This window comes from Anser anser (assembly GCF_964211835.1).
Source record: "Anser anser genome assembly, chromosome: Z".
Lineage (NCBI taxonomy): Eukaryota > Metazoa > Chordata > Aves > Anseriformes > Anatidae > Anser > Anser anser.
This window is the reverse complement of record NC_139723.1, coordinates 5,009,833-5,023,945: the sequence shown is the minus strand read 5'-3', so window position 1 is coordinate 5,023,945 and position 14,113 is coordinate 5,009,833. Positions and strand designations below refer to the sequence as shown.

Genomic DNA, 14,113 nt, shown 5'->3' with positions numbered 1-14,113 from the left:
CAATTTAGCTGCCAGCAACAGAACTCTTTTTTTTTTTTTTTTAATGAAATCGATCAACTGATATTGTTGGCCAGTTTACTCAATAAATGCACATTTTAAATGTGATTGTGGCAAGAATTATGACATAGTTTTATATTACTCATTAATTTATTACTGAATGAAAATGCTTATTATATGTACTCTATAGACATTGTGTGTGTGTATGTACCTGTTTGTTGCTTGCTTGGGGAAATACCATAACAGCGAGGCTCTGAAAGCTTAGCAGAGGCATTTCCAGGACTGCTGCCCCCCTGTTAGCGTTCATGAAGACACATAATCCACAAAGTGATTATATGAAGGTGCTTTATTAGGCGCTGGAAGTTAGGGGCATGCCTGCCCAAATCTAACTTCGTCTGATTTGTTTTCTTAGTTCTCTTTTATCTCCTAAGATACTACATATGCATTAGGTTTCACAACTCATCTATGCATATTCATTTCCTAGCTCCACCTAGCCTCGCTTCGTATGCTAATTATCTTATCAGTCCTTCTGCGCTTGCGTATCACTCTCTGGTGGTCGTCCGGGTGGTCGTCGGGATGAAGTAAGATGTCTTCATCAGAGTTGAACTTTTTAACCTTTCCTTCTCACGCATGCTCTCTGAGCCCTTGGTCTCAGTCCAAACCGCAAGGTTGGTTTGACCCAGTTCCCAGAGTCCAAGAAGCCCCAGTTATCTAGATGTCTTGCAAATTGAGCATTCTTTTAATCCTTCTTACGCCTCATCATGAATTGGTGCATTCTCATGTTACCCTTGCACATATATTTTGTATCTTCCAAGCGCAGCCTCGGAACAGTACATCGCAAATGTAACATACTAAACAATATTGTATTATTTCTTCTTCTATTACTAACATTTCCCCCCTTTGAAAGCATTTCACTCCTTTCGAGGAGGGCAAATGCTTTCACTAACTAACTAAAATATTTTACACTCAGTGCTCACCAATAATATAATCATGGAAAATTACATCATTAAGAATCAAGGAAATTACAAAGATTAGGATTATCACAACATTTCATAAGTCCACCACTTCTGCTTTATGTTACGTTCACCCTTCTGGTTGGGTTCACTTGATCTGAAACTGATCTTGTCTATTCGGTTTTCATTCCATTTCACCTCCTGGGTTCCTCAGATTCTTTCTCTGAAATCCAAAGTTGTTAGATGCCGGTGGAGGATATTGAGGATGTGGTTCCATTTGCTGAGCAATAGTTTGCATCACTGTCCGGTTCCAGGTTGTCTTCCTTAGAATCAGACTTTTCAGCATTATAAATGTTAACCAAATTAGTACCCCTACAATCACCAATATAATTATTGTCTCCAGTAAGGACTTAACCCAATTACTAATATTCCATCCACTAAAAATTTTATCCAACCAGCTTGTTGTCATATCTTTCTCTTCCTGTTCTGCATCTTGTTCCACTCAAGCCAGTTGTTCTATGACATGTTCTACATCAATAGTCACATTTGAAATGTGGATGCAGCAATGATCAATATGATCTTTTAGAAATCCACATACTCCATGTTCCTTTAATAACAGTGTATCTAATGCCAATCGATTTTGTAGCACCATTTTAGTTTGTAGATTTAGTTGGATATTAAGGTCTCTAAAGCCTTCTTTCGTGGCTCTTGTGCCTACTCACTTGTCCTGTAAGTTTATAAATCATTTCCCTATTTCGATAAGTAGCTACCTGTGCAAATAGAGATTCTAACGCCCAACTGAATTTTACTCCATCCGAGGGTTCATGCCATATATCTTCATCTTCCCCTTCTTCTAAACTTCTTTTTGCCCTACTAATTTGTAGGGTTTCCAACTTTCCCTTAAAAGGAGACTTTTTCCATATTGGACGCAGTGTGGGGAGGGAGTCCTAGAGTTATTTCTTTTACTTCCCCATCTATCGGTGGGTGTGTAGTCCAAGTTCCATTACTGGCTGCCCATACAAATTGTCCTGGACTTTTTATGGTACTATAGCTACAATCCGCTGCGACTTGACTAGCCTGGCTATTTCTTTCCGAATTGTACTTAATTCCTTGGCAAGCACATCCTGCCCTAAGAGCTATCAATACCGGAAGTAAGTGCTTGATATCTTCATTATTACTGTCGCAAGTATATTTCTTCTCACAAGTCCACCAAGCTACCTTTGTTGACTCTTGTCTACCACTACTGTCAACCCGGCTTACTGTATAAAACTGATCAGTTCCATTCTGCTTTCCCTGCCATTTAATACACCATGATGTATTCCCTCCATACTGGAATTTCTGCAATAAACTTACTGTCCAATCACTATCCCACCCTTTCATTCCTTTTGGCTTATTTTTCTCTTGACATTCCCAAACAATCTTTTCTCTAACTCCTTCTACTACACGTAGTTCGTCGTAATAACACTGTCCCACATTCTTAAATCTGCCTATTGTTATGAAATGGTAGTTCTTCTTTTCACATTCAGACCTTGATGTTGGGGGGCTCAGTTTCCTATAGTATTGTGTAACATTTATCCTCTCTAGAGCTTTCACTTCTTTACATTGAATTGTTTCATTTCCTTTTACTTGGGGCAGTGGGGAGGTTATTATACCCCACTCAAGCGGGTCCCCCGTTGCTTTTGGGATGGGCAAACAAGCAGTAATTCTATCAGTTCCTTTCATTATGGCAAAATCTTTAATCAATCCTACCAGTAAATTCTCTGATGGTTGCCTAGGTGGGATCTGTACCACTTGTGTCCATGGTACCTGGCCCTCTCTTTTTCTTCTAGATCCTTTTCAGTGGGCTACCAATATTCCTTTATCCAATTTCGGATATACCAATATCTCTCTTATCCCGTAATCTGTGCTATTTTCATGTGTTACCACGCACCGGTAATTTCCTTTGTTGACTTTAGTAACACTAAACAGGGTTAAGGTGGTAGCTCCTCTCAGTTGTTGGCCCAATTCTATGGTTATACTTACGTACGCCTTCCCCTTCCATCCAGCCTTCAATCCTGTATTGTCCCTGGTTGTGTCTATGTATATTTCCTGGCTCTGTCCAGAGTCATTTATTTTTCTCCCAGACCACCTGTAGAGAGCTAATTGTTATTGGTTTATCGTTGTGCATTCCACATTCCAAAGTAACATTTTCTCCTTTGAATATTTCCTCTTTCTTATATCTTCCTGGTATTTCTAGGAACCCAATTACAAGGTATTTACACAAAACAATTACTGTTATCGTTACTGTTGTTAAGAACCCCAACATTGTATGGTTATACGCGCCTCATCTGTAGTTTTGTATCTCCGATTGCTCGCACTGACCAAAATTCGGGAACCTTTTTCACCCGAGTATAATGAATCCAAGCATCCACCCCTTCTACCTTTACAGCTGTAAAAGTAGTCAATAATACTTGATAAGGTCCGGCCCACCGTTCTCTCAGGGGTTCTTCATTCCAGTTTTTAATGTACAGTTGGTCACCTGGCTGAATGTCGTGGACAGGATTTTCCAGTGCCAACGGTCGGTTCCACACCAGAACACTTTGAAGTTGAGCTAAAGTTTTACCAAGAGACAATATATAAACATCCTGGCTCCCTGTTATATGCATATTAGGATTTGGTTCTGGGGATTCATAAGGCTTTCCATACGTAATCTCATACGGGCTTACTGACATTCCACTCCTTGGCTTTATCCTTATTCTCAGTAAAGCTATAGGCAAAGCTTGTGGCCATTGTATTTTGGCTTCCTGGCAGATTTTACTGATCTGTCCCTTTAGAGTTTGGTTCATCCTTTCTACCTGTCCACTAGATTGGGGTCTCCATGCAGTATGTAAATTCCAAGAAATTCCTAATAGCCGACTTACGTCTTTAACCACAGATGAAACAAAGTGCGGCCCCCTATCCGAGGATATTCCTAATGGTACCCCAAACCTCGGAATGGTTTTCCACTATATAACCATTTTACTGTCTCTTTAGCTTGATTGGTGCGACAGGGAAGGGCTTCTGGCCATCTGAAAAAGGTGTCAACCCCTACTAACAAATACCTATATCCCCTAGTCCTAGGTAACTCTACAAAATCAACTTGCCAGTAATCTCCTGGTTCTATTCCTACTCTAACTCTTCCCATTTCAGCATGTTTTCTTGCTACTGGATTATTTTTCAGACAAATCTCACACTTTGACATTACTGATTTTGCCATTGTTAACATATGTGTAGAGATGATGCTACGTTTTAAAATGTTACCATTGCCTCTGCACCCCAGTGACACTCATTATGTCTTGTCTGAAGTATTTCTCGCATCACCAAGGGGGGTATTACTACCTGGCCCGTAGCGGTTACATACCGTCCATCAGAGTTCTTTCGGGCCTTTAGGAGATGTGCTAATTTCTCATCCTCTGGTGAATATCTTGGTTCCTTGGGAAGATTAAGACAAGTGGGGCCTACCTTGAGTGGTACCAAAGCCATTACATTCCACACCTCCCGAGCAATTTGTCGAGCTGCTCGATCTGCCAGCCGATTCCCTTCTGATATTTTTAGGTTCCTCCTTGATGAGATTTACAGTGCATAATAGCCACTTGTTTTGGTTTTTGTACCGCATTTATCAAATTTAACACCTCCTCTTGATAGCTTATATTGGCTCCTTGTGAGGACAACAGCCCTCTTTCTTTCCATAATGCTCCATGAACATGGACTACTCCAAAAGCATACTTTGAATCTGTCCAAATATTTACCATCTTTCCTTTACTCAGTTCCAGTGCTCGAGTTAGGGCTATCAGTTCTGCTCGCTGTGCTGATGTTTCAGGTGGTAAAGGTTTTGCTTCGATTACTGTCTTCAGGGTTGTTACTGCATACCCTGCATATCGTGTTCCATTCTCCGCAAAACTACTACCATCAGTAAAAAGTTCCCAGTCATACCTTTCAAGGGGTACATCCTTCAAATCCTCGCGGCTGGCATGGGTATGTTCGATTATTTCCACACAATTGTGTTCCAACGGTCCTTCTTCTGGAACAGTTCCTAGAAATACTGCTGGATTTAACAGGTTAGTTGTTTTCAAGGTTACGTCATCTTGTTCAGTTAGTATTGCCTGATATTTCATCATTCGGCTGGGTGATAGCCAGTGGCCCCCCTTTTGTTCTAAAACAGTTGTTACCATATGTGGTACAAAAACTTCAATACGTTTTCTCACGGTAAGTTTCCTTGCTTCCTGGATTAAGAGAACTGTTGCCGCTACTGCCCGCAAACATGAGGGCCATCCTGCACTTACAGCATCCAACTGCTTAGAAAAGTATCCCACAGGTCTTTTCCAGCTTCCCAGTCGCTGGGTTAGTACCCCTAGTGCTAGTCGTTGTCTTTCATATACAAATAACTGGAAATCTTTTGATAAATCTGGTAGGCCCAAAGCTGGTGACTTCATTGTAAGAAATGGTCCAGCAATTCGTGCCACTAAGGGGTTTTGAAGGGTTAACATTGAGGCCTGGGTTTAGGCGAGAAAAGAACAAAGGGATTTCTTCGGAGAAAAAACTGCTGACTTTGCACGAATGTGCAGTAACTTCTGACAGCCGGCCAAGAGACCACTAGATAAGGAGGAAAAATATGAGCCTCCCTGTCTCCCTGTCCGAGCGGCCCCCGAGAAAGTAACAAGGACTGATAAGCGGGTGCACTTGGAAGGACGTCGGATTCGGGAAACCAATTATAATAACCTTGCCTCTTTTAGAAGTAGTAATAAATATGTATTAGCCTAGGAGTATAAAAAATTAGATGCCTCACGTAACGGGTGTGCGTCCTGGTGGAGCAGAGACTCCCGGCGCACCCAGCGCTGTTTGCTTGCCTCTATTCATTTAATAAATTGTAAACTTTGAATGCAATCCTATTTGGGACTCAGTCATTTATAACATTCATTAAGGCATCTGTAAGTTTCTTGAAAGCTTCTTTCTGTACTTTTCCCCAAATAAAATCCTATGCCTTCTGAGCTTCATAAAGGGGCTTAGCTATGAGTCCATAATCCATTATCCATAATCTGCACCAGCCAGCCATTCCTAAGAAGGCCCTTAGCTCATGGAGATTTTGAGGTTCCGGGATGGTGCATATAGCTTTTATCCTATTGACACCCAGACTTCTTTGTCCCTGGGAAATCTCACACCCCAAATATGTTACAGTTGAGCAAACTATTTGTGCTTTTTCCTTTGAAACTTTATAACCACCCATTCCCAACTGATTTAAAATTTCGATGGTTATTTGCGTGCAGAGCGACTCATTCTCTGTAGCAATCAAAATATCATCTACATATTGTAACAGCAAATACTGACTTCTGGGTACCTGTATTTGTCCTTGCGTTGTCCAGATTTCCAGTTCCTTGGCCAGCTGGCTTCCAAAGAGGGTCGGGCTATTCTTGAAGCCTTGTGGGAGTCTTGTCCAAGTTAATTGTGTCTTTCGTCCACTCTGAGGATTTTCCCATTCGAAGGCAAATAATTTTCTACTATCTTTATCAAGAGGTATGCAAAAGAAGGCATCCTTTAAATCTATCACAGTAAACCATTTATATTTCTCTCTCACAGATGTTAACAATGTGTAAGGATTAGCCACTACCGGGTGAATGTCCTTTGTTATTTCATTTATTGCTCTAAGATCTTGTACCAATCTATACTCACCATTCGGCTTCCTTACTGGAAAAATTGGAGTATTGTATTCCAATTTACATTCTTCCAGAATCTGATGTTTGAGAAATTTGTCAATAATTTTCACTGTCCCCTGCCTAGCTTCTATCTTAAGTGGATATTGTTTGATTCGAACAGGTTTGGCTCCTTCCTTTAATTCCACCTTTACCAGTTGTGCCAGTTTCGACTTCCCTGGTATATCTGTTTCCCATACTGTTGGTATAACTGCATTTTCTACTTCTCTTGGAATATTAACAAAGGGTTTATCTTTGATCATTAGGATTTGTCCTACTTTGGACTCAGGTACCTTCATTATTAATTCTCCATCCTCAAAGGTTATTGTTGCATCTAATTTAGCTAATAGATCCCGTCCCAAGAGTGGAATCGGGCATTCTGGTACATACAAAAATTCATGGGTTAGTTCCTTACCCCCAAAACGCAAATCAAGGGGTTGTAAGAATGGCCGTTCCTCCTCCTTCCCTGTGGCTCCAATTACTGTAGTTGTCTTAGTTCCCAATCGTCCTTTTAAACTATTTAACACTGAATATGTTGCTCCTGTATCTATCAAGAACTTTACTTCCTTATCCCCTAATTGAATCTTTACTAAAGGTTCTTTGACTGTTTTATGTTCTGTATCTAGTCAGCTACTAAAATCTCCCAGCACCATTGCCTTAATGGCTTCCTGATTCTGAAATGAACTTCCCGAGAATTGGTCTCTTCTAAACGGACACTCATTTTTCCAATGCCCCTCCTTTTTACAATAAGCACACTGATTCAATCCTAATCTTTCTCCCGGATTTCCACCAAAGTCTCCGCGACCCCTTCCGATACTAACTCCCCGTCCTCTAGCAAATCCTCTTCCTCTCCCTCTGAATCCTTGGTTTCCTCTGCCTTGAATTACTGCTAACAAATTCTGTTGCTGCCTCCTGGTGGATTCTTTTTCTCTATTGTTGTATACTTTCCAGGCTATTTCTAACAGTCTATCCATATTTCTCAGGTCTCCTCCCTCCAGTTTCTGTAATTTCTTCCGGATGTCCTCCTGTGATTGTCCTAAAAAGATAAGAGCTAATTGTGCTTTAGCTTGTTCTGTTTCTATATCTAGGTCAGTATATTTCTTTGCAGTTTCCTTAAGCCTTTCCAAAAATGCAGAGGGAGATTCGGTTTTCTCCTGCCTAACATTATACAATTTAGACCAATTTATAGTTTTAGGCATAGCACTCTGCACCCCTATTTGGATCCAATCCTGGTATCTCTTCAATCTCCTCAGACCATCCCCTGTATTATAGTCCCATTGCGGGTCTTCCGTCGGGAAGTTCTGATCTACGCTTCCCGAGACTAATCCATTCCGAACATCCTCTTTTGCTCTTTCTCTAGCTGCCCTTAACACCATATCTTTTCTGTCGAGTCCATTAATGTATCTAATATTACTTGAAGATCATCCCAGTCCGGATTCTGGGTTTTAATTATCATTTTCATTACCCTGGCTACTTTATCCGGGTTTTCCCGATATGTCCCTGCTGCTTGTTTCCAAATTACTAGGTCTCCCGGAGTAAACGGTACTTTAACATATACTGGCCCTTCCGTCCCTACTCCTTGTCTGAGTGGAGCAATTATGTTTCCCTTTTGTCTTATTCCGCCTTTCTTTCTTATCATCCATTCATCCACAACTTTCTGCTCTCGTTGTCGGGTTCTATACGATACCGGGGTAGCCGAAGCTACCGCTCCTTTTTCTTCCTCCTCCCCCTCACTATCCCCGCTTCCTTCCCTGACAGTCTGCCCTTGTTCTAACGGGGCTGATGGTACTACTTCCAAATCTATATTTCCATCATCCCGTCTGTAATACCTATCATTCTCTAACGCTTGATGTCCTATACAGCGTCTTTCTCCTCTGCATCCTTTACAATGCTCATCAACAGTTATTTTAGCCACCATTATCCCGCAAGCGCGTTGCCACTCAGGCTTATCTCGCAAATAGAAAAATAGTTCTACATAAGGAATCTCGTCCCACTTGCCTTTTCGCTTACAAAATAACATTAATTGTAAGATAGTATTGTACTGTAAGGTTCCGTTTTCTGGCCAACTTTCTTGATCTTCTAGTTCATACTGTGGCCACCAAACATTACAGTAATCAACCAGTTTACCCTTTCGTAACTCCTGCCCGAAACACCCCTCCTTCCAGTGTGCTAATAAACAGCCCAAAGGGGAGGATCGCGGTACCGAAGCATTACCGCCCAGAATACTTTTAAGTTTTTCCATTATCAGCTATAGCTTTTACCGAACCGAACCAGATGCTGAGCCTGCAGCAAAACCAGACCACTGATGCCGAACCTGCAGCGCTTTCGCGACTGTCTGACGGACGGCGCCTAGGCTTACCACGGGAATTCCCTAGCCCAACCGTGCGTGGCTTTCGCCGCGTCTGACCGGCAGGCTCCCAGACCAGATCGGTACCAATTACCAGAAAGCACCTTTTTCTTACCCTTTCAGAGGTACGTTGTGAGCAGCGGGGGTCGGTCGCGGCCGATGGCTCCCCGAGAAACTCCTCGGTGCCGGCTGGAGCGTGATCAGTTCGCGAGCCGCCTCAGCAGTGCCCACGAGGTCCCACCTGGGTCGCCAAAATGTTAGCGTTCATGAAGACACATAATCCACAAAGTGATTATATGAAGGTGCTTTATTAGGCGCTGGAAGTTAGGGGCATGCCTGCCCAAATCTAACTTCGTCTGATTTGTTTTCTTAGTTCTCTTTTATCTCCTAAGATACTACATATGCATTAGGTTTCACAACTCATCTATGCATATTCATTTCCTAGCTCCACCTAGCCTCGCTTCGTATGCTAATTATCTTATCAGTCCTTCTGCGCTTGCGTATCACTCTCTGGTGGTCGTCCGGGTGGTCGTCGGGATGAAGTAAGATGTCTTCATCAGAGTTGAACTTTTTAACCTTTCCTTCTCACGCATGCTCTCTGAGCCCTTGGTCTCAGTCCAAACCGCAAGGTTGGTTTGACCCAGTTCCCAGAGTCCAAGAAGCCCCAGTTATCTAGATGTCTTGCAAATTGAGCATTCTTTTAATCCTTCTTACGCCTCATCATGAATTGGTGCATTCTCATGTTACCCTTGCACATATATTTTGTATCTTCCAAGCGCAGCCTCGGAACAGTACATCGCAAATGTAACATACTAAACAATATTGTATTATTTCTTCTTCTATTACTAACACCCCTACCCCATCCCTCAACCTATTTCTGACTATAGGGTAAATCTGCTGAGGAAATTGGCAGCTGCTTGACAACTCCAGAAATGAAATGCCAGCGTGTTCTACCAAATGGTTTTGCAGTAAGTTAATGCCACAACTTGTACAAAATGCAGTTTCTGTTAAAATCGAAATGATGTATACTTCATATTGGGTTAAAATGTGTCTTTTTTTCTAAAAGAGAGAAGGGTGTAATTTTGCTCAAGATGAAATGCTGAAACTGATCTTTGACTTTAAAGAAACTTCCTGTTGATAAGAGTGATGCTAGATATTACTTCTACATCATTTGCTCATCACTTCTTTTTACTCAATTATTTAGCAATATTAAGTGGAACAGCACTTTACTAGGCCTTCTGCAATACCATTTGCTAAATCAGAGATGTTTTACAGTCACCGAATAAAATGAAAATCATGCGTACCAGGACTAGTTAATTATATTTACTGTAGATAGTAAATTATATTTTTACACATAATGATTCTATTATAGCTGTAAAAGTAGTTGACTTTATAGAACAAATATACAAAGGGTTTATTTAATAAATCATACACATAGGATTCACAAACTTGACATTTGAATTGAACGAAGACAGTGCAGAAGTGGCTTTGCACAGAAAGCCTGTCTCTCCTTCCATCCAACTATCCGAAGTATTTTAAGGTATTATCATTTTGGTATCTACATTCCAATTAGTGACAGGAGCTGCACAATGAGCTCACACTTCCATTACAGCTTGCTGCTAATGGTTGGAATTAGTTTATTTAGTCACAATAAGCAGCATGTTCAGTCTACTCCGAAAAGTCCTTGCTCACCTAAATGCCTTTGCACAAGAGTCACATTTTCAGACCCCTCATTGGGATAATTCACTAAAACTTTTCTGCATGCAGATGCAGTTCTCAATCCCTGCCTTATGGTTTTGGGTAGTCGCTAATCTCAAGTGGCAGTTGCGTTGCTGAACACCCTGCTTCGTGAAAATGTTTCATCAGGCACCTGAAACATTCTCGACACCAGCCCTATTGAGAAAATGGCTTTGGTAGCATGGTGAGTTTAGCTGTGGCTTTCTCACAGGTTTGTGTGTTTAATTATCTGGTAGAATGGAGGAAGGACTAGGAGCTGAAGGCAGAGGAGAGCTTGCAAAAGAAAATCATGTGGAAGCGTGGTATGACTTTGAAGGTTTCAAACATTATTAAAAAAAAAAAGAGGAACAAAAAAAGTTTATGTCCATATGTCTGGCCTCAGTGAAGTGTCTTTTCTTGAGTGACAGCTACAGATTCAGCAGGAAAAGAATCTGCATCTGCTCAAGTGCCAGCTGTGCCCCTTCCTGCAACTTTCTGACTATGGGTTCAAACACTATGATTCAGGCTGGATAATAATGCCACTGAAACCAGGTGAAATATTCATAGCACAATGTATCTACTACTGAGTAAAACACATGCAAGTAATTGAAACAATTGTGCTAAATGACGACTTCATCATCATTTTACATACACATGTAAATACAGAATTGTGTAAAAACAGAAAATGAAGTGATTTGTTTTTTATTGCTGCTCATTTTTATCTTGAAATGCGTTAGTTATAATTTACATGGCGGTGATTTTTATTTTCCTGAGGGTAGAGCACTGATAGAAGCTATTTGGCCTTATTTTCATACAAGGAATAGCCATATTGTACTGTTATATCATTCCTTGCCAGCCCTGTTGGAATAAGACTCCGACAGCAGTAGGAAGCAACAACCTATACCATCAGGCAAATGCAGTAGAGGAATAGGGCTATTTCTTATTTGCCTGTGAAGTAGAGCTGTGAAAATAATTATGTTCCAACCCAAAATATCTAACACGTTTTCTTTAACCAACTTTAGATCTTGAGTTTGTTTGATCCGAAGTGACATTTTTGGGTTTTCTAAACGAAGAAAGGTGATATAGAGGCAGAAGGCTGTCTAAAAACTGCCGTTAAACTCTTTTTTTGGGAAAAATACTCTTTTCAATTTTCAAAAATGAACTTCATGTAAGATCAAAGTAATTGAGCTTTTCAGGAGGTAATAGGGGAGGGGGAATCAACTAAAGCAAGCATTCACATTTTTCCCTTCTGACCTCAACCATTCTATGCCTTTGTGATTTTACAAGTGTCACCATGGTTCTAAAGCCATATTTCTGTGGCTGTGGGCAGCCTGGTTGTCCTCAGAATAAAGCAAAACAAAACAAAACAAGCCATGTGAAACCCTTTCATAATATTCACCCTCAATTTTAGGAGGGCTGTGTGCTCAGTTTGGAGATTTCTGCTGAAACATCTAAGCAGAAAAGGCTTTGTCAAGAAAAGTCTCCTCTCCTATACAGTAAGACAATTTCGGTTAGAAGAGCTTGTGACAGAAGATGCACTAAAGGATTTATGGATTTTTAGAGGGATGGCTGGTTCTGGGCCCCCATGAAGGCTGATTGATAATCCTCCATCGATGTTTCCATTTTCTTTACTGTAGATATGTTATTTAGCCAAAACTCACCACATCTGTCTTGCATGGGTGTTATTGATACCCTTTCACAGCGGGCACACAGAGTTTGATTTTGCTAAACTCGAGCTTTATAGGTGTTTATGTTTCATTTCTCTTTAGTCACAAGTATTGATTTTGGGGAACACTGATGTTGGAGTAGAAATATGAGATACAGTCAGCAACTTGTCTGCTGCCCAAAGTACAACAGAAATAATAGTGCAATATAGCCCAATACAATCCAACAGAAAATGATATTGGCTATTGCTTTCGTCACGTTTGCTCATCATTTCACACCCTGAATGCCAGGGACTGGTCTATGCTTGGCTCCAACCTCACCATATCTCCTGTTGTAATTCTTGGCAGCTCCCAGTTAAATGGATCCATTTTCTGCAGCAATCAGCCATGAGCCCAAATGATCTCACTTCTCTGTGCCTAGCAGTGAGGTTGCAGTCCCTGAGGCATACTGCTGATGGCAAGGTTTTGACAGCTCCATTCATACCCCAAAATATTTCGTCTTCACAGATGTCCACCATGGAAGATGTGCCTGTTACACCTATGAGAATTTGGTCTTTTTGGTCAGTGTTTATACACTTTCGTTCCTTAATTGGCCAGCTTACATGTCACTTACATATATAAATTGATTTAATCTGCTTCATATACTTCCCGTGCCTCATAATTTCTCTGGTGAATTGTTATGATATTGAGTTAAAAATCTCAATGTTACATTACAAATGAACATACGCAATAAATTAAAAAAAAAAAAAGACTTTGAAAAGTATCTGTTACTATAGGAAGATGTACTTTAAGAAAAAAAAAAAAAAAAAAAAAGGTCACCCATAAAACCACCTACTTTCCTGTGTATTTTTCCTGTGTATTTTTCTTTGTCCAGAAACTATTTTCGAAATATGAGTGAGTAATTTTTTTTTTTTGCAAGAAACTACTGCAGCACTTTTGGATTCTGACCATACTGTATACGCTGCAAGAACAGGTTTTCTTTCCTACTATTTCTCTCCTACCATTTCTTAAATGTGGGATAAATTTAGGAGAAAACAAGCCATACACAACAGATATTAGTCATGTAACCCAATGCACTGCTGGAAGATTTTCTGTAAGCGGAGAAACCTAGAGGTTGAGCAGATGGAACCATACTGAAAAAAAAAAGATCAGAACAGGAAAATAAACATTAAATATATGTTTAAAAGTGAAAGACTGAAATTGCTATATTTTAGATTTGATTTAAACCAGTTCCTTGTTTACAGTTCATCCACCCTAAGAATTACATTTCAGTTCTCAGTAGCTGAGGGTTTCTCCAGGATTTTGAATCTCATTCTGTGTTTACAGTAATACAAGAATATATTGCTGCTGCTAATCAAATCTTTCAATAGACATCAACAGTTTTTAAGAGGAAACTTATTTTCCAGGTTATCCTGAAATGTTAAAAGTCTGTTTTAAAATGCTTTTATTTAGAAAACTTTCTGTGATCCTCACCCTGTTGTTGTCCCCTGTGTTCTCAGGGTGCCCAGAGAAGTCACTTAGGAGAAGCTCTCCTCAGCTGTGCACCGAGACCCAGATTCTACAATAAATAAATAAAATAAAATAAAATAAATATTAAAATAAAATAGAGTCAAATCATGGCATTTTATTGCTGCTCCTTTTTCCTTTTGCTTCTCTCCTTTCTTTGCATCATGTATTGCACACGAAATACAGTTTGCACATTACACAGTTTTCATGATTTTTGTTGTTGTT

At 40.4% G+C, this 14,113-nt stretch overlaps 1 long non-coding RNA gene across 1 annotated transcript; it reads right to left on the bottom strand.

Annotated features, from left to right (window-relative positions):
* Window positions 1-325: 325 nt before the first annotated feature.
* Window positions 326-9,858, bottom strand: LOC310889258. Its single transcript, XR_014576484.1, has 2 exons — window positions 9,118-9,858; window positions 326-3,540 (listed from the first exon to the last, which is right to left on the bottom strand). It is a non-coding gene; the product is annotated as an uncharacterized lncRNA (long non-coding RNA).
* Between the last annotated feature and the right edge of the window lie 4,255 nt (window positions 9,859-14,113).